Below are 27,320 nucleotides of genomic sequence, written 5' to 3'. Positions count from 1 at the left end.
CATCCCCATTTTTTAAGTCTAAAGAACTTCAACAGTCGGAGACATTTCCAAATCTAGAAAGAGAAAACTCCTCTCATCCTGACGGTCCAATTTCCCTATCTTCTGTCAACTTTGCAGTAAACACAGTTGCACTTCTCAGACTGTAATGCTTTCTAGACAAACATCAAAATGTGCCCTGTGTGAGGATCGAACTCACGACCTTCAGATTATGAGACTGACGCGCTACCTACTGCGCTAACAAGGCAGTTGGTTGGCATTTTCCGTTGACAAGGTGGTAAATTAACGATTATGCAATGGATTCCAGAAATTTTATTTTGTCACTATTTCAAACATTGAAAGGTTGTCTCAAGGTGTTTTCATATGGTGTAGCGATAAGGATTCTTAGTTTTCACCCAGGCAAACCGCGTCTGATTCCCGCTATTTCAATAAATAAACAGTCAACTTTAGAGACAGAAGTTAAAAACTTAAGAAAATGTGTTGATATTTGCACCTAGGTGCTTTCTTCCTTCTTGCACAAACGCTCCCCTTTTCCTTAAATTCTTTTTTGAAAATGTCAAATGCTTTGATAATTCCAACACCTCTATTGTCAGTCAGAATTCAAGACTGCTAACAGTACCGGATGTTCTTTCAACTGGGTGAGAAATGGAATTGTGGTTCTCAGATGGCAATGGTATATGAAGTCAAGAGAGGCTACATTTCTCTATGTTCTAGCAACTGTCTGAGAAAAGAAATTCTGGTTCTCAGGTTGCAATTCTGCACTCTGAGGTCAATAATCATGAACAAGACAATGGAAATGCCTTATGCTCTCTATTTTACAAAATTAGCTGCAAGCTTGATGATTAATTTGGCACCTTTCCCATTATTGTTGGCCTAAACTCATTCTGTAGCATGCAAGGTTTCATAGTTTATTTCCTGCTGTAAACAGAATAATCCTTCAATCTTGATAGGTAACATTTCTGGATGGTCTGTCAACTTTCTGAGACACCAGATTTACTCTCAGACTGAAAAGCACTGCTCTGAGGACAACAATCTGAAAGAAGACAATGGAAAATGCTTTATGTTCCCCTTCTTCGTAAATTAGTTTCACATCTGACCAGGGATTTGACAGCATCCCCATTTTTTAAGTCTAAAGAACTTCAACAGTCGGAGACATTTCCAAATCTAGAAAGAGAAAACTCCTCTCATCCTGACGGTCCAATTTCCCCATCTTCTGTCAACTTTGCAGTAAACACAGTTGCACTTCTCACACTGTAATGCTTTCTAGACAAACATCAAAATGTGCCCTGTGTGAGGATCGAACTCACGACCTTCAGATTATGAGACTGACGCGCTACCTACTGCGCTAACAAGGCAGCTGGTTGGCGTTTTCTGTTGACAAGGTGGTAAATTAACGATTATGCAATGGATTCCAGAAATTTTATTTTGTCACTATTTCAAACATTGAAAGGTTGTCTCAAGGTGTTTTCATATGGTGTAGCGATAAGGATTCTTAGTTTTCACCCAGGCAAACCGCGTCTGATTCCCGCTATTTCAATAAATAAACAGTCAACTTTAGAGACAGAAGTAAAAAACTTAAGAAAATGTGTTGATATTTGCACCTAGGTGCTTTCTTCCTTCTTGCACAAACGCTCCCCTTTTCCTTAAATTCTTTTTTGAAAATGTCAAATGCTTTGATAATTCCAACACCTCTATTGTCAGTCAGAATTTAAGACTGCTAACAGTACCGGATGTTCTTTCAACTGGGTGAGAAATGGAATTGTGGTTCTCAGATGGCAATGGTATATGAAGTCAAGAGAGGCTACATTTCTCTATGTTCTAGCAACTGTCTGAGAAAATAAATTCTGGTTCTCAGGTTGCAATTCTGCACTCTGAGGTCAATAATCATGAACAAGACAATGGAAATGCCTTATGCTCTCTATTTTACAAAATTAGCTGCAAGCTTGATGATTAATTTGGCACCTTTCCCATTATTGTTGGCCTAAACTCATTCTGTAGCATGCAAGGTTTCATAGTTTATTTCCTGCTGTAAACAGAATAATCCTTCAATCTTGATAGGTAACATTTCTGGATGGTCTGTCAACTTTCTGAGACACCAGATTAACTCTCAGACTGAAAAGCACTGCTCTGAGGACAACAATCTGAAAGAAGACAATGGAAAATGCTTTATGTTCCCCTTCTTCGTAAATTAGTTTCACATCTGACCAGGGATTTGACAGCATCCCCATTTTTTTAGTCTAAAGAACTTCAACAGTCGGAGACATTTCCAAATCTGTCAACTTTCTGAGACACCAGATTGACTCTCAGACTGAAAAGCACTGCTCTGAGGACAACAATCTGAAAGAAGACAATGGAAAATGCTTTATGTTCCCCTTCTTCCTAAATTAGTTTCACATCTGACCAGGGATTTGACAGCATCCCCATTTTTTTAGTCTAAAGAACTTCAACAGTCGGAGACATTTCCAAATCTGTCAACTTTCTGAGACACCAGATTGACTCTCAGACTGAAAAGCACTGCTCTGAGGACAACAATCTGAAAGAAGACAATGGAAAATGCTTTATGTTCCCCTTCTTCCTAAATTAGTTTCACATCTGACCAGGGATTTGACAGCATCCCCATTTTTTTAGTCTAAAGAACTTCAACAGTCGGAGACATTTCCAAATCTAGAAAGAGAAAACTCCTCTCATCCTGACGGTCCAATTTCCCCATCTTCTGTCAACTTTGCAGTAAACACAGTTGCACTTCTCACACTGTAATGCTTTGTAGACAAACATCAAAATGTACCCTGTGTGAGGATCGAACTCACGACCTTCAGATTATGAGACTGACGCGCTACCTACTGCGCTAACAAGGCAGCTGGTTGGCGTTTTCTGTTGACAAGGTGGTAAATTAACGATTATGCAATGGATTCCAGAAATTTTATTTTGTCACTATTTCAAACATTGAAAGGTTGTCTCAAGGTGTTTTCATATGGTGTAGCGATAAGGATTCTTAGTTTTCACCCAGGCAAACCGCATCTGATTCCCGCTATTTCAATAAATAAACAGTCAACTTTAGAGACAGAAGTAAAAAACTTAAGAAAATGTGTTGATATTTGCACCTAGGTGCTTTCTTCCTTCTTGCACAAACGCTCCCCTTTTCCTTAAATTCTTTTTTGAAAATGTCAAATGCTTTGATAATTCCAACACCTCTATTGTCAGTCAGAATTCAAGACTGCTAACAGTACCGAATGTTCTTTCAACTGGGTGAGAAATGGAATTGTGGTTCTCAGATGGCAATGGTATATGAAGTCAAGAGAGGCTACATTTCTCTATGTTCTAGCAACTGTCTGAGAAAAGAAATTCTGGTTCTCAGGTTGCAATTCTGCACTCTGAGGTCAATAATCATGAACAAGACAATGGAAATGCCTTATGCTCTCTATTTTACAAAATTAGCTGCAAGCTTGATGATTAATTTGGCACCTTTCCCATTATTGTTGGCCTAAACTCATTCTGTAGCATGCAAGGTTTCATAGTTTATTTCCTGCTGTAAACAGAATAATCCTTCAATCTTGATAGGTAACATTTCTGGATGGTCTGTCAACTTTCTGAGACACCAGATTTACTCTCAGACTGAAAAGCACTGCTCTGAGGACAACCATCTGAAAGAAGACAATGGAAAATGCTTTATGTTCCCCTTCTTCGTAAATTAGTTTCACATCTGACCAGGGATTTGACAGCATCCCCATTTTTTAAGTCTAAAGAACTTCAACAGTCGGAGACATTTCCAAATCTAGAAAGAGAAAACTCCTCTCATCCTGACGGTCCAATTTCCCCATCTTCTGTCAACTTTGCAGTAAACACAGTTGCACTTCTCACACTGTAATGCTTTCTAGACAAACATCAAAATGTGCCCTGTGTGAGGATCGAACTCACGACCTTCAGATTATGAGACTGACGTGCTACCTACTGCGCTAACAAGGCAGCTGGTTGGCGTTTTCTGTTGACAAGGTGGTAAATTAACGATTATGCAATGGATTCCAGAAATTTTATTTTGTCACTATTTCAAACATTGAAAGGTTGTCTCAAGGTGTTTTCATATGGTGTAGCGATAAGGATTCTTAGTTTTCACCCAGGCAAACCGCGTCTGATTCCCGCTATTTCAATAAATAAACAGTCAACTTTAGAGACAGAAGTAAAAAACTTAAGAAAATGTGTTGATATTTGCACCTAGGTGCTTTCTTCCTTCTTGCACAAACGCTCCCCTTTTCCTTAAATTCTTTTTTGAAAATGTCAAATGCTTTGATAATTCCAACACCTCTTTTGTCAGTCAGAATTCAAGACTGCTAACAGTACCGGATGTTCTTTCAACTGGGTGAGAAATGGAATTGTGGTTCTCAGATGGCAATGGTATATGAAGTCAAGAGAGGCTACATTTCTCTATGTTCTAGCAACTGTCTGAGAAAATAAATTCTGGTTCTCAGGTTGCAATTCTGCACTCTGAGGTCAATAATCATGAACAAGACAATGGAAATGCCTTATGCTCTCTATTTTACAAAATTAGCTGCAAGCTTGATGATTAATTTGGCACCTTTCCCATTATTGTTGGCCTAAACTCATTCTGTAGCATGCAAGGTTTCATAGTTTATTTCCTGCTGTAAACAGAATAATCCTTCAATCTTGATAGGTAACATTTCTGGATGGTCTGTCAACTTTCTGAGACACCAGATTAACTCTCAGACTGAAAAGCACTGCTCTGAGGACAACAATCTGAAAGAAGACAATGGAAAATGCTTTATGTTCCCCTTCTTCGTAAATTAGTTTCACATCTGACCAGGGATTTGACAGCATCCCCATTTTTTTAGTCTAAAGAACTTCAACAGTCGGAGACATTTCCAAATCTGTCAACTTTCTGAGACACCAGATTGACTCTCAGACTGAAAAGCACTGCTCTGAGGACAACAATCTGAAAGAAGACAATGGAAAATGCTTTATGTTCCCCTTCTTCGTAAATTAGTTTCACATCTGACCAGGGATTTGACAGCATCCCCATTTTTTTAGTCTAAAGAACTTCAACAGTCGGAGACATTTCCAAATCTAGAAAGAGAAAACTCCTCTCATCCTGACGGTCCAATTTCCCCATCTTCTGTCAACTTTGCAGTAAACACAGTTGCACTTCTCACACTGTAATGCTTTGTAGACAAACATCAAAATGTACCCTGTGTGAGGATCGAACTCACGACCTTCAGATTATGAGACTGACGCGCTACCTACTGCGCTAACAAGGCAGTTGGTTGGCGTTTTCTGTTGACAAGGTGGTAAATTAACGATTATGCAATGGATTCCAGAAATTTTATTTTGTCACTATTTCAAACATTGAAAGGTTGTCTCAAGGTGTTTTCATATGGTGTAGCGATAAGGATTCTTAGTTTTCACCCAGGCAAACCGCGTCTGATTCCCGCTATTTTAATAAATAAACAGTCAACTTTAGAGACAGAAGTAAAAAACTTAAGAAAATGTGTTGATATTTGCACCTAGGTGCTTTCTTCCTTCTTGCACAAACGCTCCCCTTTTCCTTAAATTCTTTTTTGAAAATGTCAAATGCTTTGATAATTCCAACACCTCTATTGTCAGTCAGAATTCAAGACTGCTAAGAGTACCGAATGTTCTTTCAACTGGGTGAGAAATGGAATTGTGGTTCTCAGATGGCAATGGTATATGAAGTCAAGAGAGGCTACATTTCTCTATGTTCTAGCAACTGTCTGAGTAAAGAAATTCTGGTTCTCAGGTTGCAATTCTGCACTCTGAGGTCAATAATCATGAACAAGACAATGGAAATGCCTTATGCTCTCTATTTTACAAAATTAGCTGCAAGCTTGATGATTAATTTGGCACCTTTCCCATTATTGTTGGCCTAAACTCATTCTGTAGCATGCAAGGTTTCATAGTTTATTTCCTGCTGTAAACAGAATAATCCTTCAATCTTGATAGGTAACATTTCTGGATGGTCTGTCAACTTTCTGAGACACCAGATTGACTCTCAGACTGAAAAGCACTGCTCTGAGGACAACAATCTGAAAGAAGACAATGGAAAATGCTTTATGTTCCCCTTCTTCGTAAATTAGTTTCACATCTGACCAGGGATTTGACAGCATCCCCATTTTTTTAGTCTAAAGAACTTCAACAGTCGGAGACATTTCGAAATCTAGAAAGAGAAAACTCCTCTCATCCTGACGGTCCAATTTCCCCATCTTCTGTCAACTTTGCAGTAAACACAGTTGCACTTCTCACACTGTAATGCTTTCTAGACAAACATCAAAATGTGCCCTGTGTGAGGATCGAACTCACGACCTTCAGATTATGAGACTGACGCGCTACCTACTGCGCTAACAAGGCAACTGGTTGGCGTTTTCCGTTGACAAGGTGGTAAATTAACGATTATGCAATGGATTCCAGAAATTTTATTTTGTCACTATTTCAAACATTGAAAGGTTGTCTCAAGGTGTTTTCATATGGTGTAGCGATAAGGATTCTTAGTTTTCACCCAGGCAAACCGCGTCTGATTCCCGCTATTTCAATAAATAAACAGTCAACTTTAGAGACAGAAGTAAAAAACTTAAGAAAATGTGTTGATATTTGCACCTAGGTGCTTTCTTCCTTCTTGCACAAACGCTCCCCTTTTCCTTAAATTCTTTTTTGAAAATGTCAAATGCTTTGATAATTCCAACACCTCTATTGTCAGTCAGAATTCAAGACTGCTAACAGTACCGGATGTTCTTTCAACTGGGTGAGAAATGGAATTGTGGTTCTCAGATGGCAATGGTATATGAAGTCAAGAGAGGCTACATTTCTCTATGTTCTAGCAACTGTCTGAGTAAAGAAATTCTGGTTCTCAGGTTGCAATTCTGCACTCTGAGGTCAATAATCATGAACAAGACAATGGAAATGCCTTATGCTCTCTATTTTACAAAATTAGCTGCAAGCTTGATGATTAATTTGGCACCTTTCCCATTATTGTTGGCCTAAACTCATTCTGTAGCATGCAAGGTTTCATAGTTTATTTCCTGCTGTACACAGAATAATCCTTCAATCTTGATAGGTAACATTTCTGGATGGTCTGTCAACTTTCTGAGACACCAGATTGACTCTCAGACTGAAAAGCACTGCTCTGAGGACAACAATCTGAAAGAAGACAATGGAAAATGCTTTATGTTCCCCTTCTTCGTAAATTAGTTTCACATCTGACCAGGGATTTGACAGCATCCCCATTTTTTTAGTCTAAAGAACTTCAACAGTCGGAGACATTTCGAAATCTAGAAAGAGAAAACTCCTCTCATCCTGACGGTCCAATTTCCCCATCTTCTGTCAACTTTGCAGTAAACACAGTTGCACTTCTCACACTGTAATGCTTTCTAGACAAACATCAAAATGTGCCCTGTGTGAGGATCGAACTCACGACCTTCAGATTATGAGACTGATGCGCTACCTACTGCGCTAACAAGGCAACTGGTTGGCGTTTTCCGTTGACAAGGTGGTAAATTAACGATTATGCAATGGATTCCAGAAATTTTATTTTGTCACTATTTCAAACATTGAAAGGTTGTCTCAAGGTGTTTTCATATGGTGTAGCGATAAGGATTCTTAGTTTTCACCCAGGCAAACCGCGTCTGATTCCCGCTATTTCAATAAATAAACAGTCAACTTTAGAGACAGAAGTAAAAAACTTAAGAAAATGTGTTGATATTTGCACCTAGGTGCTTTCTTCCTTCTTGCACAAACGCTCCCCTTTTCCTTAAATTCTTTTTTGAAAATGTCAAATGCTTTGATAATTCCAACACCTCTATTGTCAGTCAGAATTCAAGACTGCTAACAGTACCGGATGTTCTTTCAACTGGGTGAGAAATGGAATTGTGGTTCTCAGATGGCAATGGTATATGAAGTCAAGAGAGGCTACATTTCTCTATGTTCTAGCAACTGTCTGAGTAAAGAAATTCTGGTTCTCAGGTTGCAATTCTGCACTCTGAGGTCAATAATCATGAACAAGACAATGGAAATGCCTTATGCTCTCTATTTTACAAAATTAGCTGCAAGCTTGATGATTAATTTGGCACCTTTCCCATTATTGTTGGCCTAAACTCATTCTGTAGCATGCAAGGTTTCATAGTTTATTTCCTGCTGTAAACAGAATAATCCTTCAATCTTGATAGGTAACATTTCTGGATGGTCTGTCAACATTCTGAGACACCAGATTGACTCTCAGACTGAAAAGCACTGCTCTGAGGACAACAATCTGAAAGAAGACAATGGAAAATGCTTTATGTTCCCCTTCTTCGTAAATTAGTTTCACATCTGACCAGGGATTTGACAGCATCCCCATTTTTTTAGTCTAAAGAACTTCAACAGTCGGAGACATTTCCAAATCTGTCAACTTTCTGAGACACCAGATTGACTCAGACTGAAAAGCACTGCTCTGAGGACAACAATCTGAAAGAAGACAATGGAAAATGCTTTATGTTCCCCTTCTTCGTAAATTAGTTTCACATCTGACCAGGGATTTGACAGCATCCCCATTTTTTCAGTCTAAAGAACTTCAACAGTCGGAGACATTTCCAAATCTAGAAAGAGAAAGCTCCTCTCATCCTGACGGTCCAATTTCCCCATCTTCTGTCAACTTTGCAGTAAACACAGTTGCACTTCTCACACTGTAATGCTTTCTAGACAAACATCAAAATGTACCCTGTGTGAGGATCGAACTCATGACCTTCAGATTATGAGACTGACGCGCTACCTACTGCGCTAACAAGGCAGCTGGTTGGCGTTTTCCGTTGACAAGGTGGTAAATTAACGATTATGCAATGGATTCCAGAAATTTTATTTTGTCACTATTTCAAACATTGAAAGGTTGTCTCAAGGTGTTTTCATATGGTGTAGCGATAAGGATTCTTAGTTTTCACCCAGGCAAACCGCGTCTGATTCCCGCTATTTCAATAAATAAACAGTCAACTTTAGAGACAGAAGTAAAAAACTTAAGAAAATGTGTTGATATTTGCACCTAGGTGCTTTCTTCCTTCTTGCACAAACGCTCCCCTTTTCCTTAAATTCTTTTTTGAAAATGTCAAATGCTTTGATAATTCCAACACCTCTATTGTCAGTCAGAATTCAAGACTGCTAACAGTACCGAATGTTCTTTCAACTGGGTGAGAAATGGAATTGTGGTTCTCAGATGGCAATGGTATATGAAGTCAAGAGAGGCTACATTTCTCTATGTTCTAGCAACTGTCTGAGTAAAGAAATTCTGGTTCTCAGGTTGCAATTCTGCACTCTGAGGTCAATAATCATGAACAAGACAATGGAAATGCCTTATGCTCTCTATTTTACAAAATTAGCTGCAAGCTTGATGATTAATTTGGCACCTTTCCCATTATTGTTGGCCTAAACTCATTCTGTAGCATGCAAGGTTTCATAGTTTATTTCCTGCTGTAAACAGAATAATCCTTCAATCTTGATAGGTAACATTTCTGGATGGTCTGTCAACTTTCTGAGACACCAGATTGACTCTCAGACTGAAAAGCACTGCTCTGAGGACAACAATCTGAAAGAAGACAATGGAAAATGCTTTATGTTCCCCTTCTTCGTAAATTAGTTTCACATCTGACCAGGGATTTGAAAGCATCCCCATTTTTTTAGTCTAAAGAACTTCAACAGTCGGAGACATTTCGAAATCTAGAAAGAGAAAACTCCTCTCATCCTGACGGTCCAATTTCCCCATCTTCTGTCAACTTTGCAGTAAACACAGTTGCACTTCTCACACTGTAATGCTTTCTAGACAAACATCAAAATGTGCCCTGTGTGAGGATCGAACTCACAACCTTCAGATTATGAGACTGACGCGCTACCTACTGCGCTAACAAGGCAGTTGGTTGGCATTTTCCGTTGACAAGGTGGTAAATTAACGATTATGCAATGGATTCCAGAAATTTTATTTTGTCACTATTTCAAACATTGAAAGGTTGTCTCAAGGTGTTTTCATATGGTGTAGCGATAAGGATTCTTAGTTTTCACCCAGGCAAACCGCGTCTGATTCCCGCTATTTCAATAAATAAACAGTCAACTTTAGAGACAGAAGTAAAAAACTTAAGAAAACCTGTTGATATTTGCACCTAGGTGCTTTCTTCCTTCTTGCACAAACGCTCCCCTTTTCCTTAAATTCTTTTTTGAAAATGTCAAATGCTTTGATAATTCCAACACCTCTATTGTCAGTCAGAATTCAAGACTGCTAACAGTACCGAATGTTCTTTCAACTGGGTGAGAAATGGAATTGTGGTTCTCAGATGGCAATGGTATATGAAGTCAAGAGAGGCTACATTTCTCTATGTTCTAGCAACTGTCTGAGTAAAGAAATTCTGGTTCTCAGGTTGCAATTCTGCACTCTGAGGTCAATAATCATGAACAAGACAATGGAAATGCCTTATGCTCTCTATTTTACAAAATTAGCTGCAAGCTTGATGATTAATTTGGCACCTTTCCCATTATTGTTGGCCTAAACTCATTCTGTAGCATGCAAGGTTTCATAGTTTATTTCCTGCTGTAAACAGAATAATCCTTCAATCTTGATAGGTAACATTTCTGGATGGTCTGTCAACTTTCTGAGACACCAGATTGACTCTCAGACTGAAAAGCACTGCTCTGAGGACAACAATCTGAAAGAAGACAATGGAAAATGCTTTATGTTCCCCTTCTTCGTAAATTAGTTTCACATCTGACCAGGGATTTGACAGCATCCCCATTTTTTTAGTCTAAAGAACTTCAACAGTCGGAGACATTTCCAAATCTAGAAAGAGAAAACTCCTCTCATCCTGACGGTCCAATTTCCCCATCTTCTGTCAACTTTGCAGTAAACACAGTTGCACTTCTCACACTGTAATGCTTTGTAGACAAACATCAAAATGTGCCCTGTGTGAGGATCGAACTCACGACCTTCAGATTATGAGACTGACGCGCTACCTACTGCGCTAACAAGGCAGCTGGTTGGCGTTTTCCGTTGACAAGGTGGTAAATTAACGATTATGCAATGGATTCCAGAAATTTTATTTTGTCACTATTTCAAACATTGAAAGGTTGTCTCAAGGTGTTTTCATATGGTGTAGCGATAAGGATTCTTAGTTTTCACCCAGGCAAACCGCGTCTGATTCCCGCTATTTCAATAAATAAACAGTCAACTTTAGAGACAGAAGTAAAAAACTTAAGAAAATGTGTTGATAATTGCACCTAGGTGCTTTCTTCCTTCTTGCACAAACGCTCCCCTTTTCCTTAAATTCTTTTTTGAAAATGTCAAATGCTTTGATAATTCCAACACCTCTATTGTCAGTCAGAATTCAAGACTGCTAACAGTACCGGATGTTCTTTCAACTGGGTGAGAAATGGAATTGTGGTTCTCAGATGGCAATGGTATATGAAGTCAAGAGAGGCTACATTTCTCTATGTTCTAGCAACTGTCTGAGTAAAGAAATTCTGGTTCTCAGGTTGCAATTCTGCACTCTGAGGTCAATAATCATGAACAAGACAATGGAAATGCCTTATGCTCTCTATTTTACAAAATTAGCTGCAAGCTTGATGATTAATTTGGCACCTTTCCCATTATTGTTGGCCTAAACTCATTCTGTAGCATGCAAGGTTTCATAGTTTATTTCCTGCTGTAAACAGAATAATCCTTCAATCTTGATAGGTAACATTTCTGGATGGTCTGTCAACATTCTGAGACACCAGATTGACTCTCAGACTGAAAAGCACTGCTCTGAGGACAACAATCTGAAAGAAGACAATGGAAAATGCTTTATGTTCCCCTTCTTCGTAAATTAGTTTCACATCTGACCAGGGATTTGACAGCATCCCCATTTTTTTAGTCTAAAGAACTTCAACAGTCGGAGACATTTCCAAATCTAGAAAGAGAAAACTCCTCTCATCCTGACGGTCCAATTTCCCCATCTTCTGTCAACTTTGCAGTAAACACAGTTGCACTTCTCACACTGTAATGCTTTCTAGACAAACATCAAAATGTGCCCTGTGTGAGGATCGAACTCACGACCTTCAGATTATGAGACTGACGCGCTACCTACTGCGCTAACAAGGCAGCTGGTTGGCGTTTTCCGTTGACAAGGTGGTAAATTAACGATTATGCAATGGATTCCAGAAATTTTATTTTGTCACTATTTCAAACATTGAAAGGTTGTCTCAAGGTGTTTTCATATGGTGTAGCGATAAGGATTCTTAGTTTTCACCCAGGCAAACCGCGTCTGATTCCCACTATTTCAATAAATAAACAGTCAACTTTAGAGACAGAAGTAAAAAACTTAAGAAAATCTGTTGATATTTGCACCTAGGTGCTTTCTTCCTTCTTGCACAAACGCTCCCCTTTTCCTTAAATTCTTTTTTGAAAATGTCAAATGCTTTGATAATTCCAACACCTCTATTGTCAGTCAGAATTCAAGACTGCTAACAGTACCGAATGTTCTTTCAACTGGGTGAGAAATGGAATTGTGGTTCTCAGATGGCAATGGTATATGAAGTCAAGAGAGGCTACATTTCTCTATGTTCTAGCAACTGTCTGAGTAAAGAAATTCTGGTTCTCAGGTTGCAATTCTGCACTCTGAGGTCAATAATCATGAACAAGACAATGGAAATGCCTTATGCTCTCTATTTTACAAAATTAGCTGCAAGCTTGATGATTAATTTGGCACCTTTCCCATTATTGTTGGCCTAAACTCATTCTGTAGCATGCAAGGTTTCATAGTTTATTTCCTGCTGTAAACAGAATAATCCTTCAATCTTGATAGGTAACATTTCTGGATGGTCTGTCAACTTTCTGAGACACCAGATTGACTCTCAGACTGAAAAGCACTGCTCTGAGGACAACAATCTGAAAGAAGACAATGGAAAATGCTTTATGTTCCCCTTCTTCGTAAATTAGTTTCACATCTGACCAGGGATTTGACAGCATCCCCATTTTTTTAGTCTAAAGAACTTCAACAGTCGGAGACATTTCCAAATCTAGAAAGAGAAAACTCCTCTCATCCTGACGGTCCAATTTCCCCATCTTCTGTCAACTTTGCAGTAAACACAGTTGCACTTCTCACACTGTAATGCTTTGTAGACAAACATCAAAATGTGCCCTGTGTGAGGATCGAACTCACGACCTTCAGATTATGAGACTGACGCGCTACCTACTGCGCTAACAAGGCAGCTGGTTGGCGTTTTCCGTTGACAAGGTGGTAAATTAACGATTATGCAATGGATTCCAGAAATTTTATTTTGTCACTATTTCAAACATTGAAAGGTTGTCTCAAGGTGTTTTCATATGGTGTAGCGATAAGGATTCTTAGTTTTCACCCAGGCAAACCGTGTCTGATTCCTGCTATTTCAATAAATAAACAGTCAACTTTAGAGACAGAAGTAAAAAACTTAAGAAAATGTGTTGATATTTGCACCTAGGTGCTTTCTTCCTTCTTGCACAAACGCTCCCCTTTTCCTTAAATTCTTTTTTGAAAATGTCAAATGCTTTGATAATTCCAACACCTCTATTGTCAGTCAGAATTCAAGACTGCTAACAGTACCGGATGTTCTTTCAACTGGGTGAGAAATGGAATTGTGGTTCTCAGATGGCAATGGTATATGAAGTCAAGAGAGGCTACATTTCTCTATGTTCTAGCAACTGTCTGAGTAAAGAAATTCTGGTTCTCAGGTTGCAATTCTGCACTCTGAGGTCAATAATCATGAACAAGACAATGGAAATGCCTTATGCTCTCTATTTTACAAAATTAGCTGCAAGCTTGATGATTAATTTAGCACCTTTCTCATTATTGTTGGCCTAAACTCATTCTGTAGCATGCAAGGTTTCATAGTTTATTTCCTGCTGTAAACAGAATAATCCTTCAATCTTGATAGGTAACATTTCTGGATGGTCTGTCAACTTTCTGAGACACCAGATTGACTCTCAGACTGAAAAGCACTGCTCTGAGGACAACAATCTGAAAGAAGACAATGGAAAATGCTTTATGTTCCCCTTCTTCGTAAATTAGTTTCACATCTGACCAGGGATTTGACAGCATCCCCATTTTTTTAGTCTAAAGAACTTCAACAGTCGGAGACATTTCCAAATCTAGAAAGAGAAAACTCCTCTCATCCTGACGGTCCAATTTCCCCATCTTCTGTCAACTTTGCAGTAAACACAGTTGCATCTCTCAGACTATAATGCTTTCTAGACAAACATCAAAATGTGCTCTGTGTGAGGATCGAGCTCACGACCTTCAGATTATGAGACTGACACGCTACCTACTGCGCTAACAAGGCAGTTGGTTGGCATTTTCCGTTGACAAGGTGGTAAATCAAGGATTATGCAATGGATTCCACAAATTTTATTTTGTCACTATTTCAAACATTGAAAGGTTGTCTCAAGGTGTTTTCATATGGTGTAGCGATAAGGATTCTTAGTTTTCACCCAGGCAAACCGCGTCTGATTCCCGCTATTTCAATAAATAAACAGTCAACTTTAGAGACAGAAGTAAAAAACTTAAGAAAATCTGTTGATATTTGCACCTAGGTGCTTTCTTCCTTCTTGCACAAACGCTCCCCTTTTCCTTAAATTCTTTTTTGAAAATGTCAAATGCTTTGATAATTCCAACACCTCTATTGTCAGTCAGAATTCAAGACTGCTAACAGTACCGAATGTTCTTTCAACTGGGTGAGAAATGGAATTGTGGTTCTCAGATGGCAATGGTATATGAAGTCAAGAGAGGCTACATTTCTCTATGTTCTAGCAACTGTCTGAGAAAAAAAATTCTGGTTCTCAGGTTGCAATTCTGCACTCTGAGGTCAATAATCATGAACAAGACAATGGAAATGCCTTATGCTCTCTATTTTACAAAATTAGCTGCAAGCTTGATGATTAATTTGGCACCTTTCCCATTATTGTTGGCCTAAACTCATTCTGTAGCATGCAAGGTTTCATAGTTTATTTCCTGCTGTAAACAGAATAATCATTCAATCTTGATAGGTAACATTTCTGGATGGTCTGTCAACTTTCTGAGACACCAGATTAACTCTCAGACTGAAAAGCACTGCTCTGAGGACAACAATCTGAAAGAAGACAATGGAAAATGCTTTATGTTCCCCTTCTTCGTAAATTAGTTTCACATCTGACCAGGGATTTGACAGCATCCCCATTTTTTTAGTCTAAAGAACTTCAACAGTCGGAGACATTTCGAAATCTAGAAAGAGAAAACTCCTCTCATCCTGACGGTCCAATTTCCCCATCTTCTGTCAACTTTGCAGTAAACACAGTTGCACTTCTCACACTGTAATGCTTTCTAGACAAACATCAAAATGTGCCCTGTGTGAGGATCGAACTCACAACCTTCAGATTATGAGACTGACGCGCTACCTACTGCGCTAACAAGGCAGCTGGTTGACGTTTTCCGTTGACAAGGTGGTAAATTAACGATTATGCAATGGATTCCGGAAATTTTATTTTGTCACTATTTCAAACATTGAAAGGTTGTCTCAAGGTGTTTTCATATGGTGTAGCGATACGGATTCTTAGTTTTCACCCAGGCAAACCGCGTCTGATTCCCCCTATTTCAATAAATAAACAGTCAACTTTTGAGACAGAAGTAAAAAACTTAAGAAAATGTGTTGATATTTGCACCTAGGTGCTTTCTTCCTTCTTGCACAAACGCTCCCCTTTTCCTTAAATTCTTTTTTGAAAATGTCAAATGCTTTGATAATTCCAACACCTCTATTGTCAGTCAGAATTCAAGACTGCTAACAGTACCGGATGTTCTTTCAACTGGGTGAGAAATGGAATTGTGGTTCTCAGATGGCAATGGTATATGAAGTCAAGAGAGGCTACATTTCTCTATGTTCTAGCAACTGTCTGAGTAAAGAAATTCTGGTTCTCAGGTTGCAATTCTGCAATCTGAGGTCAATAATCATGAACAAGACAATGGAAATGCTTTATGCTCTCTATTTTACAAAATTAGCTGCAAGCTTGATGATTAATTTGGCACCTTTCCCATTATTGTTGGCCTAAACTCATTCTGTAGCATGCAAGGTTTCATAGTTTATTTCCTGCTGTAAACAGAATAATCATTCAATCTTGATAGGTAACATTTCTGGATGGTCTGTCAACTTTCTGAGATACCAGATTAACTCTCAGACTGAAAAGCACTGCTCTGAGGACAACAATCTGAAAGAAGACAATGGAAAATGCTTTATGTTCCCCTTCTTCGTAAATTAGTTTCACATCTGACCAGGGATTTGACAGCATCCCCATTTTTTTAGTCTAAAGAACTTCAACAGTCGGAGACATTTCCAAATCTAGAAAGAGAAAACTCCTCTCATCCTGACGGTCCAATTTCCCCATCTTCTGTCAACTTTGCAGTAAACACAGTTGCATCTCTCAGACTATAATGCTTTCTAGACAAACATCAAAATGTGCTCTGTGTGAGGATCGAGCTCACGACCTTCAGATTATGAGACTGACACGCTACCTACTGCGCTAACAAGGCAGTTGGTTGGCATTTTCCGTTGACAAGGTGGTAAATCAAGGATTATGCAATGGATTCCACAAATTTTATTTTGTCACTATTTCAAACATTGAAAGGTTGTCTCAAGGTGTTTTCATATGGTGTAGCGATAAGGATTCTTAGTTTTCACCCAGGCAAACCGCGTCTGATTCCCGCTATTTCAATAAATAAACAGTCAACTTTAGAGACAGAAGTAAAAAACTTAAGAAAATCTGTTGATATTTGCACCTAGGTGCTTTCTTCCTTCTTGCACAAACGCTCCCCTTTTCCTTAAATTCTTTTTTGAAAATGTCAAATGCTTTGATAATTCCAACACCTCTATTGTCAGTCAGAATTCAAGACTGCTAACAGTACCGAATGTTCTTTCAACTGGGTGAGAAATGGAATTGTGGTTCTCAGATGGCAATGGTATATGAAGTCAAGAGAGGCTACATTTCTCTATGTTCTAGCAACTGTCTGAGAAAATAAATTCTGGTTCTCAGGTTGCAATTCTGCACTCTGAGGTCAATAATCATGAACAAGACAATGGAAATGCCTTATGCTCTCTATTTTACAAAATTAGCTGCAAGCTTGATGATTAATTTGGCACCTTTCCCATTATTGTTGGCCTAAACTCATTCTGTAGCATGCAAGGTTTCATAGTTTATTTCCTGCTGTAAACAGAATAATCATTCAATCTTGATAGGTAACATTTCTGGATGGTCTGTCAACTTTCTGAGACACCAGATTAACTCTCAGACTGAAAAGCACTGCTCTGAGGACAACAATCTGAAAGAAGACAATGGAAAATGCTTTATGTTCCCCTTCTTCGTAAATTAGTTTCACATCTGACCAGGGATTTGACAGCATCCCCATTTTTTTAGTCTAAAGAACTTCAACAGTCGGAGACATTTCCAAATCTAGAAAGAGAAAACTCCTCTCATCCTGACGGTCCAATTTCCCCATCTTCTGTCAACTTTGCAGTAAACACAGTTGCATCTCTCAGACTGTAATGCTTTCTAGACAAACATCAAAATGTGCCCTGTGTGAGGATCGAACTCACGACCTTCAGATTATGAGACTGACGCACTACCTACTGCGCTAACAAAGCAGCTGGTTAACGTTTTCCGTTGACAAGGTGGTAAATTAACGATTATGCAATGGATTCCAGAAATTTTATTTTGTCACTATTTCAAACATTGAAAGGTTGTCTCAAGGTGTTTTCATATGGTGTAGCGATACGGATTCTTAGTTTTCACCCAGGCAAACCGCGTCTGATTCCCCCTATTTCAATAAATAAACAGTCAACTTTTGAGACAGAAGTAAAAAACTTAAGAAAATGTGTTGATATTTGCACCTAGGTGCTTTTTTCCTTCTTGCACAAACGCTCCCCTTTTCCTTAAATTCTTTTTTGAAAATGTCAAATGCTTTGATAATTCCAACACCTCTATTGTCAGTCAGAATTCAAGACTGCTAACAGTACCGGATGTTCTTTCAACTGGGTGAGAAATGGAATTGTGGTTCTCAGATGGCAATGGTATATGAAGTCAAGAGAGGCTACATTTCTCTATGTTCTAGCAACTGTCTGAGTAAAGAAATTCTGGTTCTCAGGTTGCAATTCTGCAATCTGAGGTCAATGAACAAGACAATGGAAATGCTTTATGCTCTCTATTTTACAAAATTAGCTGCAAGCTTGATGATTAATTTGGCACCTTTCCCATTATTGTTGGCCTAAACTCATTCTGTAGCATGCAAGGTTTCATAGTTTATTTCCTGCTGTAAACAGAATAATCATTCAATCTTGATAGGTAACATTTCTGGATGGTCTGTCAACTTTCTGAGATACCAGATTTAACTCTCAGACTGAAAAGCACTGCTCTGAGGACAACAATCTGAAAGAAGACAATGGAAAATGCTTTATGTTCCCCTTCTTCGTAAATTAGTTTCACATCTGACCAGGGATTTGACAGCATCCCCATTTTTTTAGTCTAAAGAACTTCAACAGTCGGAGACATTTCCAAATCTAGAAAGAGAAAACTCCTCTCATCCTGACGGTCCAATTTCCCCATCTTCTGTCAACTTTGCAGTAAACACAGTTGCATTTCTCAGACTGTAATGCTTTCTAGACAAACATCAAAATGTGCCCTGTGTGAGGATCGAACTCACGACCTTCAGATTATGAGACTGACGCGCTACCTACTGCGCTAACAAGGCAGTTGGTTGGTGTTTTCTGTTGACAAGGTGGTAAATTAACGATTATGCAATGGATTCCAGAAATTTTATTTTGTCACTATTTCAAACATTGAAAGGTTGGCTCAAGGTGTTTTCATATGGTGTAGCGATAAGGATTCTTAGTTTTCACCCAGGCAAACCGCGTCTGATTCCCGCTATTTCAATAAATAAACAGTCAACTTTAGAGACAGAAGTAAAAAACTTAAGAAAATGTGTTGATATTTGCACCTAGGTGCTTTCTTCCTTCTTGCACAAACGCTCCCCTTTTCCTTAAATTCTTTTTTGAAAATGTCAAATGCTTTGATAATTCCAACACCTCTATTGTCAGTCAGAATTCAAGACTGCTAACAGTACCGGATGTTCTTTCAACTGGGTGAGAAATGGAATTGTGCTTCTTAGATGGCAATGGTATATGAAGTCAAGAGAGGCTACATTTCTCTATGTTCTAGCAACTGTCTGAGAAAAGAAATTCTGGTTCTTAGGTTGCAATTCTGCACTCTGAGGTCAATAATCATGAACAAGACAATGGAAAGGCCTTATGCTCTCTATTTTACAAAATTAGCTGCAAGCTTGATGATTAATTTGGCACCTTTCCCATTATTGTTGGCCTAAACTCATTCTGTAGCATGCAAGGTTTCATAGTTTATTTCCTGCTGTAAACAGAATAATCCTTCAATCTTGATAGGTAACATTTCTGGATGGTCTGTCAACTTTCTGAGACACCAGATTGACTCTCAGACTGAAAAGCACTGCTCTGAGGACAACAATCTGAAAGAAGACAATGGAAAATGCTTTATGTTCCCCTTCTTCGTAAATTAGTTTCACATCTATCCAGGGATTTGACAGCATCCCCATTTTTTTAGTCTAAAGAACTTCAACAGTCGGAGACATTTCCAAATCTAGAAAGAGAAAACTCCTCTCATCCTGACGGTCCAATTTCCCCATCTTCTGTCAACTTTGCAGTAAACACAGTTGCATCTCTCAGACTGTAATGCTTTCTAGACAAACATCAAAATGTGCCCTGTGTGAGGATCGAACTCACGACCTTCAGATTATGAGACTGACGCGCTACCTACTGCGCTAACAAGGCAGTTGGTTGGCGTTTTCTGTTGACAAGGTGGTAAATTAACGATTATGCAATGGATTCCAGAAATTTTATTTTGTCACTATTTCAAACATTGAAAGGTTGTCTCAAGGTGTTTTCATATGGTGTAGCGATAAGGATTCTTAGTTTTCACCCAGGCAAACCGCGTCTGATTCCCGCTATTTCAATAAATAAACAGTCAACTTTAGAGACAGAAGTAAAAAACTTAAGAAAATGTGTTGATATTTGCACCTAGGTGCTTTCTTCCTTCTTGCACAAACGCTCCCCTTTTCCTTAAATTCTTTTTTGAAAATGTCAAATGCTTTGATAATTCCAACACCTCTATTGTCAGTCAGAATTCAAGACTGCTAACAGTACCGGATGTTCTTTCAACTGGGTGAGAAATGGAATTGTGGTTCTCAGATGGCAATGGTATATGAAGTCAAGATAGGCTACATTTCTCTATGTTCTAGCAACTGTCTGAGAAAATAAATTCTGGTTCTCAGGTTGCAATTCTGCACTCTGAGGTCAATAATCATGAACAAGACAATGGAAATGCCTTATGCTCTCTATTTTACAAAATTAGCTGCAAGCTTGATGATTAATTTGGCACCTTTCCCATTATTGTTGGCCTAAACTCATTCTGTAGCATGCAAGGTTTCATAGTTTATTTCCTGCTGTAAACAGAATAATCCTTCAATCTTGATAGGTAACATTTCTGGATGGTCTGTCAACTTTCTGAGACACCAGATTGACTCTCAGACTGAAAAGCACTGCTCTGAGGACAACAATCTGAAAGAAGACAATGGAAAATGCTTTATGTTCCCCTTCTTCGTAAATTAGTTTCACATCTATCCAGGGATTTGACAGCATCCCCATTTTTTTAGTCTAAAGAACTTCAACAGTCGGAGACATTTCCAAATCTAGAAAGAGAAAACTCCTCTCATCCTGACGGTCCAATTTCCCCATCTTCTGTCAACTTTGCAGTAAACACAGTTGCATCTCTCAGACTGTAATGCTTTCTAGACAAACATCAAAATGTGCCCTGTGTGAGGATTGAACTCACGACCTTCAGATTATGAGACTGACGCGCTACCTACTGCGCTAACAAGGCAGTTGGTTGGCGTTTTCCGTTGACAAGGTGGTAAATTAACGATTATGCAATGGATTCCAGAAATTTTATTTTGTCACTATTTCAAACATTGAAAGGTTGTCTCAAGGTGTTTTCATATGGTGTAGCGATAAGGATTCTTAGTTTTCACCCAGGCAAACCGCGTCTGATTCCCGCTATTTCAATAAATAAACAGTCAACTTTAGAGACAGAAGTAAAAAACTTAAGAAAATGTGTTGATATTTGCACCTAGGTGCTTTCTTCCTTCTTGCACAAACGCTCCCCTTTTCCTTAAATTCTTTTTTGAAAATGTCAAATGCTTTGATAATTCCAACACCTCTATTGTCAGTCAGAATTCAAGACTGCTAACAGTACCGGATGTTCTTTCAACTGGGTGAGAAATGGAATTGTGGTTCTCAGATGGCAATGGTATATGAAGTCAAGAGAGGCTACATTTCTCTATGTTCTAGCAACTGTCTGAGTAAAGAAATTCTGGTTCTCAGGTTGCAATTCTGTACTCTGAGGTCAATAATCATGAACAAGACAATGGAAATGCCTTATGCTCTCTATTTTACAAAATTAGCTGCAAGCTTGATGATTAATTTGGCACCTTTCCCATTATTGTTGGCCTAAACTCATTCTGTAGCATGCAAGGTTTCATAGTTTATTTCCTGCTGTAAACAGAATAATCCTTCAATCTTGATAGGTAACATTTCTGGATGGTCTGTCAACTTTCTGAGACACCAGATTGACTCTCAGACTGAAAAGCACTGCTCTGAGGACAACAATCTGAAAGAAGACAATGGAAAATGCTTTATGTTCCCCTTCTTCGTAAATTAGTTTCACATCTGACCAGGGATTTGACAGCATCCCCATTTTTTTAGTCTAAAGAACTTCAACAGTCGGAGACATTTCCAAATCTAGAAAGAGAAAACTCCTCTCATCCTGACGGTCCAATTTCCCCATCTTCTGTCAACTTTGCAGTAAACACAGTTGCATTTCTCAGACTGTAATGCTTTCTAGACAAACATCAAAATGTGCCCTGTGTGAGGATCGAACTCACGACCTTCAGATTATGAGACTGACGCGCTACCTACTGCGCTAACAAGGCAGTTGGTTGGCGTTTTCCGTTGACAAGGTGGTAAATTAACGATTATGCAATGGATTCCAGAAATTTTATTTTGTCACTATTTCAAACATTGAAAGGTTGTCTCAAGGTGTTTTCATATGGTGTAGCGATAAGGATTCTTAGTTTTCACCCAGGCAAACCGCGTCTGATTCCCCCTATTTCAATAAATAAACAGTCAACTTTAGAGACAGAAGTAAAAAACTTAAGAAAATGTGTTGATATTTGCACCTAGGTGCTTTCTTCCTTCTTGCACAAACGCTCCCCTTTTCCTTAAATTCTTTTTTGAAAATGTCAAATGCTTTGATAATTCCAACACCTCTATTGTCAGTCAGAATTCAAGACTGCTAACAGTACCGGATGTTCTTTCAACTGGGTGAGAAATGGAATTGTGGTTCTCAGATGGCAATGGTATATGAAGTCAAGATAGGCTACATTTCTCTATGTTCTAGCAACTGTCTGAGAAAAGAAATTCTGGTTCTCAGGTTGCAATTCTGCACTCTGAGGTCAATAATCATGAACAAGACAATGGAAATACCTTATGCTCTCTATTTTACAAAATTAGCTGCAAGCTTGATGATTAATTTGGCACCTTTCCCATTATTGTTGGCCTAAACTCATTCTGTAGCATGCAAGGTTTCATAGTTTATTTCCTGCTGTAAACAGAATAATCCTTCAATCTTGATAGGTAACATTTCTGGATGGTCTGTCAACTTTCTGAGACACCAGATTGACTCTCAGACTGAAAAGCACTGCTCTGAGGACAACAATCTGAAAGAAGACAATGGAAAATGCTTTATGTTCCCCTTCTTCGTAAATTAGTTTCACATCTGACCAGGGATTTGACAGCATCCCCATTTTTTTAGTCTAAAGAACTTCAACAGTCGGAGACATTTCGAAATCTAGAAAGAGAAAACTCCTCTCATCCTGACGGTCCAATTTCCCCATCTTCTGTCAACTTTGCAGTAAACACAGTTGCATCTCTCAGACTGTAATGCTTTCTAGACAAACATCAAAATGTGCCCTGTGTGAGGATCGAACTCATAACCTTCAGATTATGAGACTGACGCGCTACCTACTGAGCTAACAAGGCAGCTGGTTGGCGTTTTCCGTTGACAAGGTGGTAAATTAACGATTATGCAATGGATTCCAGAAATTTTATTTTGTCACTATTTCAAACATTGAAAAGTTGTCTCAAGGTGTTTTCATATGGTGTAGCGATAAGGATTCTTAGTTTTCACCCAGGCAAACCGCGTCTGATTCCCCCTATTTCAATAAATAAACAGTCAACTTTTGAGACAGAAGTAAAAAACTTAAGAAAATGTGTTGATATTTGCACCTAGGTGCTTTCTTCCTTCTTGCACAAACGCTCCCCTTTTCCTTAAATTCTTTTTTGAAAATGTCAAATGCTTTGATAATTCCAACACCTCTATTGTCAGTCAGAATTCAAGACTGCTAACAGTACCGGATGTTCTTTTAACTGGGTGAGAAATGGAATTGTGGTTCTCAGATGGCAATGGTATATGAAGTCAAGAGAGGCTACATTTCTCTATGTTCTAGCAACTGTCTGAGTAAAGAAATTCTGGTTCTCAGGTTGCAATTCTGCACTCTGAGGTCAATAATCATGAACAAGACAATGGAAATACCTTATGCTCTCTATTTTACAAAATTAGCTGCAAGCTTGATGATTAATTTGGCACCTTTCCCATTATTGTTGGCCTAAACTCATTCTGTAGCATGCAAGGTTTCATAGTTTATTTCCTGCTGTAAACAGAATAATCCTTCAATCTTGATAGGTAACATTTCTGGAGGGTCTGTCAACTTTCTGAGACACCAGATTGACTCTCAGACTGAAAAGCACTGCTCTGAGGACAACAATCTGAAAGAAGACAATGGAAAATGCTTTATGTTCCCCTTCTTCGTAAATTAGTTTCACATCTGACCAGGGATTTGACAGCATCCCCATTTTTTTAGTCTAAAGAACTTCAACAGTCGGAGACATTTCCAAATCTAGAAAGAGAAAACTCCTCTCATCCTGACGGTCCAATTTCCCCATCTATTGTCAACTTTGCTGTAAACACAGTTGCATTTCTCAGACTGTAATGCTTTCTAGACAAACATCAAAATGTGCCCTGTGTGAGGATCGAACTCACGACCTTCAGATTATGAGACTGACGTGCTACCTACTGCGCTAACAAGGCAGTTGGTTGGCGTTTTCCGTTGACTAGGTGGTAAATTAACGATTATGCAATGGATTCCAGAAATTTTATTTTGTCACTATTTCAAACATTGAAAGGTTGTCTCAAGGTGTTTTCATATGGTGTAGCGATAAGGATTCTTAGTTTTCACCCAGGCAAACCGCGTCTGATTCCCGCTATTGCAATAAATAAACAGTCAACTTTAGAGACAGAAGTAAAAAACTTAGGAAAATGTGTTGATATTTGCACCTAGGTGCTTTCTTCCTTCTTGCACAAACGCTCCCCTTTTCCTTAAATTCTTTTTTGAAAATGTCAAATGCTTTGATAATTCCAACACCTCTATTGTCAGTCAGAATTCAAGACTGCTAACAGTACCGGATGTTCTTTCAACTGGGTGAGAAATGGAATTGTGGTTCTCAGATGGCAATGGTATATGAAGTCAAGAGAGGCTACATTTCTCTATGTTCTAGCAACTGTCTGAGAAAAGAAATTCTGGTTCTCAGGTTGCAATTCTGCACTCTGAGGTCAATAATCATGAACAAGACAATGGAAATGCCTTATGCTCTCTATTTTACAAAATTAGCTGCAAGCTTGATGATTAATTTGGCACCTTTCCCATTATTGTTGGCCTAAACTCATTCTGTAGCATGCAAGGTTTCATAGTTTATTTCCTGCTGTAAACAGAATAATCATTCAATCTTGATAGGTAACATTTCTGGATGGTCTGTCAACTTTCTGAGACACCAGATTAACTCTCAGACTGAAAAGCACTGCTCTGAGGACAACAATCTGAAAGAAGACAATGGAAAATGCTTTATGTTCCCCTTCTTCGTAAATTAGTCTCACATCTGACCAGGGATTTGACAGCATCCCCATTTTTTTAGTCTAAAGAACTTCAACAGTCGGAGACATTTCCAAATCTAGAAAGAGAAAACTCCTCTCATCCTGACGGTCCAATTTCCCCATCTTCTGTCAACTTTGCAGTAAACACAGTTGCACTTCTCACACTGTAATGCTTTCTAGACAAACATCAAAATGTGCCCTGTGTGAGGATCGAACTCATGACCTTCAGATTATGAGACTGACGCGCTACCTACGGCGCTAACAAGGCAGTTGGTTGGCGTTTTCTGTTGACAAGGTGGTAAATCAAGGATTATGCAATGGATTCCAGAAATTTTATTTTGTCACTATTTTAAACATTGAAAGGTTTTCTTAAGGTGTTTTCATATGGTGTAGCGATAAGGATTCTTAGTTTTCACCCAGGCAAACCGCGTCTGATTCCCCCTATTTCAATAAATAAACAGTCAACTTTTGAGACAGAAGTAAAAAACTTAAGAAAATGTGTTGATATTTGCACCTAGGTGCTTTCTTCCTTCTTGCACAAACGCTCCCCTTTTCCTTAAATTCTTTTTTGAAAATGTCAAATGCTTTGATAATTCCAACACCTCTATTGTCAGTCAGAATTCAAGACTGCTAACAGTACCGGATGTTCTTTCAACTGGGTGAGAAATGGAATTGTGGTTCTCAGATGGCAATGGTATATGAAGTCAAGAGAGGCTACATTTCTCTATGTTCTAGCAACTGTCTGAGTAAAGAAATTCTGGTTCTCAGGTTGCAATTCTGCACTCTGAGGTCAATAATCATGAACAAGACAATGGAAATGCCTTATGCTCTCTATTTTACAAAATTAGCTGCAAGCTTGATGATTAATTTGGCACCTTTCCCATTATTGTTGGCCTAAACTCATTCTGTAGCATGCAAGGTTTCATAGTTTATTTCCTGCTGTAAACAGAATAATCCTTCAATCTTGATAGGTAACATTCCTGGATGGTCTGTCAATTTTCTGAGACACCAGATTGACTCTCAGACTGAAAAGCACTGCTCTGAGGACAACAATCTGAAAGAAGACAATGGAAAATGCTTTATGTTCCCCTTCTTCGTAAATTAGTTTCACATCTGACCAGGGATTTGACAGCATCCCCATTTTTTTAGTCTAAAGAACTTCAACAGTCGGAGACATTTCGAAATCTAGAAAGAGAAAACTCCTCTCATCCTGACGGTCCAATTTCCCCATCTTCTGTCAACTTTGCAGTAAACACAGTTGCATCTCGCAGACTGTAATGCTTTCTAGACAAACATCAAAATGTGCCCTGTGTGAGGATCGAACTCACGACCTTCAGATTATGAGACTGACGCGCTACCTACTGCGCTAACAAGGCAGTTGGTTGGCGTTTTCCGTTGACAAGGTGGTAAATTAACGATTATGCAATGGATTCCAGAAATTTTATTTTGTCACTATTTCAAACATTGAAAGGTTGTCTCAAGGTGTTTTCATATGGTGTAGCGATAAGGATTCTTAGTTTTCACCCAGGCAAACCGCGTCTGATTCCCGCTATTTCAATAAATAAACAGTCAACTTTAGAGACAGAAGTAAAAAACTTAAGAAAATGTGTTGATATTTGCACCTAGGTGCTTTCTTCCTTCTTGCACAAACGCTCCCCTTTTCCTTAAATTCTTTTTTGAAAATGTCAAATGCTTTGATAATTCCAACACCTCTATTGTCAGTCAGAATTCAAGACTGCTAACAGTACCGGATGTTCTTTCAACTGGGTGAGAAATGGAATTGTGGTTCTCAGATGGCAATGGTATATGAAGTCAAGAGAGGCTACATTTCTCTATGTTCTAGCAACTGTCTGAGAAAAGAAATTCTGGTTCTCAGGTTGCAATTCTGCACTCTGAGGTCAATAATCATGAACAAGACAATGGAAATGCCTTATACTCTCTATTTTACAAAATTAGCTGCAAGCTTGATGATTAATTTGGCACCTTTCCCATTATTGTTTGCCTAAACTCATTCTGTAGCATGCAAGGTTTCATAGTTTATTTCCTGCTGTAAACAGAATAATCATTCAATCTTGATAGGTAACATTTCTGGATGGTCTGTCAACTTTCTGAGACACCAGATTGACTCTCAGACTGAAAAGCACTGCTCTGAGGACAACAATCTGAAAGAAGAAAATGGAAAATGCTTTAT

The 27,320-nt window shown here is 38.7% G+C and overlaps 24 non-coding genes across 24 annotated transcripts; all 24 read right to left on the bottom strand.

The window, feature by feature from the left end:
* Positions 1-171: 171 nt before the first annotated feature.
* TRNAM-CAU (transfer RNA methionine (anticodon CAU)) lies at positions 172-244 on the bottom strand. The gene has a single exon. It is a non-coding gene; the product is annotated as a tRNA-Met (tRNA).
* A 1,035-nt stretch (positions 245-1,279) lies between these two features.
* TRNAM-CAU (transfer RNA methionine (anticodon CAU)) lies at positions 1,280-1,352 on the bottom strand. Its single transcript has one exon. It is a non-coding gene; the product is annotated as a tRNA-Met (tRNA).
* A 1,427-nt stretch (positions 1,353-2,779) lies between these two features.
* TRNAM-CAU (transfer RNA methionine (anticodon CAU)) lies at positions 2,780-2,852 on the bottom strand. Its single transcript has one exon. It is a non-coding gene; the product is annotated as a tRNA-Met (tRNA).
* Positions 2,853-3,887: 1,035 nt separating this feature from the next.
* TRNAM-CAU (transfer RNA methionine (anticodon CAU)) lies at positions 3,888-3,960 on the bottom strand. The gene has a single exon. It is a non-coding gene; the product is annotated as a tRNA-Met (tRNA).
* Positions 3,961-5,191: 1,231 nt separating this feature from the next.
* TRNAM-CAU (transfer RNA methionine (anticodon CAU)) lies at positions 5,192-5,264 on the bottom strand. Its single transcript has one exon. It is a non-coding gene; the product is annotated as a tRNA-Met (tRNA).
* Positions 5,265-6,299: 1,035 nt separating this feature from the next.
* On the bottom strand, positions 6,300-6,372 carry TRNAM-CAU (transfer RNA methionine (anticodon CAU)). The gene has a single exon. It is a non-coding gene; the product is annotated as a tRNA-Met (tRNA).
* A 1,035-nt stretch (positions 6,373-7,407) lies between these two features.
* TRNAM-CAU (transfer RNA methionine (anticodon CAU)) lies at positions 7,408-7,480 on the bottom strand. Its single transcript has one exon. It is a non-coding gene; the product is annotated as a tRNA-Met (tRNA).
* Positions 7,481-8,709: 1,229 nt separating this feature from the next.
* Positions 8,710-8,782, bottom strand: TRNAM-CAU (transfer RNA methionine (anticodon CAU)). The gene has a single exon. It is a non-coding gene; the product is annotated as a tRNA-Met (tRNA).
* A 1,035-nt stretch (positions 8,783-9,817) lies between these two features.
* Positions 9,818-9,890, bottom strand: TRNAM-CAU (transfer RNA methionine (anticodon CAU)). The gene has a single exon. It is a non-coding gene; the product is annotated as a tRNA-Met (tRNA).
* Positions 9,891-10,925: 1,035 nt separating this feature from the next.
* TRNAM-CAU (transfer RNA methionine (anticodon CAU)) lies at positions 10,926-10,998 on the bottom strand. Its single transcript has one exon. It is a non-coding gene; the product is annotated as a tRNA-Met (tRNA).
* Positions 10,999-12,033: 1,035 nt separating this feature from the next.
* Positions 12,034-12,106, bottom strand: TRNAM-CAU (transfer RNA methionine (anticodon CAU)). The gene has a single exon. It is a non-coding gene; the product is annotated as a tRNA-Met (tRNA).
* Positions 12,107-13,141: 1,035 nt separating this feature from the next.
* Positions 13,142-13,214, bottom strand: TRNAM-CAU (transfer RNA methionine (anticodon CAU)). Its single transcript has one exon. It is a non-coding gene; the product is annotated as a tRNA-Met (tRNA).
* A 1,035-nt stretch (positions 13,215-14,249) lies between these two features.
* TRNAM-CAU (transfer RNA methionine (anticodon CAU)) lies at positions 14,250-14,322 on the bottom strand. Its single transcript has one exon. It is a non-coding gene; the product is annotated as a tRNA-Met (tRNA).
* Positions 14,323-15,357: 1,035 nt separating this feature from the next.
* Positions 15,358-15,430, bottom strand: TRNAM-CAU (transfer RNA methionine (anticodon CAU)). The gene has a single exon. It is a non-coding gene; the product is annotated as a tRNA-Met (tRNA).
* A 1,035-nt stretch (positions 15,431-16,465) lies between these two features.
* Positions 16,466-16,538, bottom strand: TRNAM-CAU (transfer RNA methionine (anticodon CAU)). The gene has a single exon. It is a non-coding gene; the product is annotated as a tRNA-Met (tRNA).
* Positions 16,539-17,573: 1,035 nt separating this feature from the next.
* On the bottom strand, positions 17,574-17,646 carry TRNAM-CAU (transfer RNA methionine (anticodon CAU)). Its single transcript has one exon. It is a non-coding gene; the product is annotated as a tRNA-Met (tRNA).
* Positions 17,647-18,676: 1,030 nt separating this feature from the next.
* Positions 18,677-18,749, bottom strand: TRNAM-CAU (transfer RNA methionine (anticodon CAU)). Its single transcript has one exon. It is a non-coding gene; the product is annotated as a tRNA-Met (tRNA).
* Positions 18,750-19,784: 1,035 nt separating this feature from the next.
* TRNAM-CAU (transfer RNA methionine (anticodon CAU)) lies at positions 19,785-19,857 on the bottom strand. The gene has a single exon. It is a non-coding gene; the product is annotated as a tRNA-Met (tRNA).
* A 1,035-nt stretch (positions 19,858-20,892) lies between these two features.
* On the bottom strand, positions 20,893-20,965 carry TRNAM-CAU (transfer RNA methionine (anticodon CAU)). Its single transcript has one exon. It is a non-coding gene; the product is annotated as a tRNA-Met (tRNA).
* Positions 20,966-22,000: 1,035 nt separating this feature from the next.
* Positions 22,001-22,073, bottom strand: TRNAM-CAU (transfer RNA methionine (anticodon CAU)). The gene has a single exon. It is a non-coding gene; the product is annotated as a tRNA-Met (tRNA).
* Positions 22,074-23,108: 1,035 nt separating this feature from the next.
* TRNAM-CAU (transfer RNA methionine (anticodon CAU)) lies at positions 23,109-23,181 on the bottom strand. Its single transcript has one exon. It is a non-coding gene; the product is annotated as a tRNA-Met (tRNA).
* Positions 23,182-24,216: 1,035 nt separating this feature from the next.
* Positions 24,217-24,289, bottom strand: TRNAM-CAU (transfer RNA methionine (anticodon CAU)). The gene has a single exon. It is a non-coding gene; the product is annotated as a tRNA-Met (tRNA).
* A 1,035-nt stretch (positions 24,290-25,324) lies between these two features.
* On the bottom strand, positions 25,325-25,397 carry TRNAM-CAU (transfer RNA methionine (anticodon CAU)). Its single transcript has one exon. It is a non-coding gene; the product is annotated as a tRNA-Met (tRNA).
* Positions 25,398-26,432: 1,035 nt separating this feature from the next.
* TRNAM-CAU (transfer RNA methionine (anticodon CAU)) lies at positions 26,433-26,505 on the bottom strand. The gene has a single exon. It is a non-coding gene; the product is annotated as a tRNA-Met (tRNA).
* Between the last annotated feature and the right edge of the window lie 815 nt (positions 26,506-27,320).

This window comes from Mixophyes fleayi, chromosome 4 (genome assembly GCF_038048845.1).
Source record: "Mixophyes fleayi isolate aMixFle1 chromosome 4, aMixFle1.hap1, whole genome shotgun sequence".
In the NCBI taxonomy this organism is placed as follows: domain Eukaryota; kingdom Metazoa; phylum Chordata; class Amphibia; order Anura; family Limnodynastidae; genus Mixophyes; species Mixophyes fleayi.
Note: the sequence above shows the minus strand (reverse complement) of the source record. Positions and strands in the feature narration are given on the sequence as shown.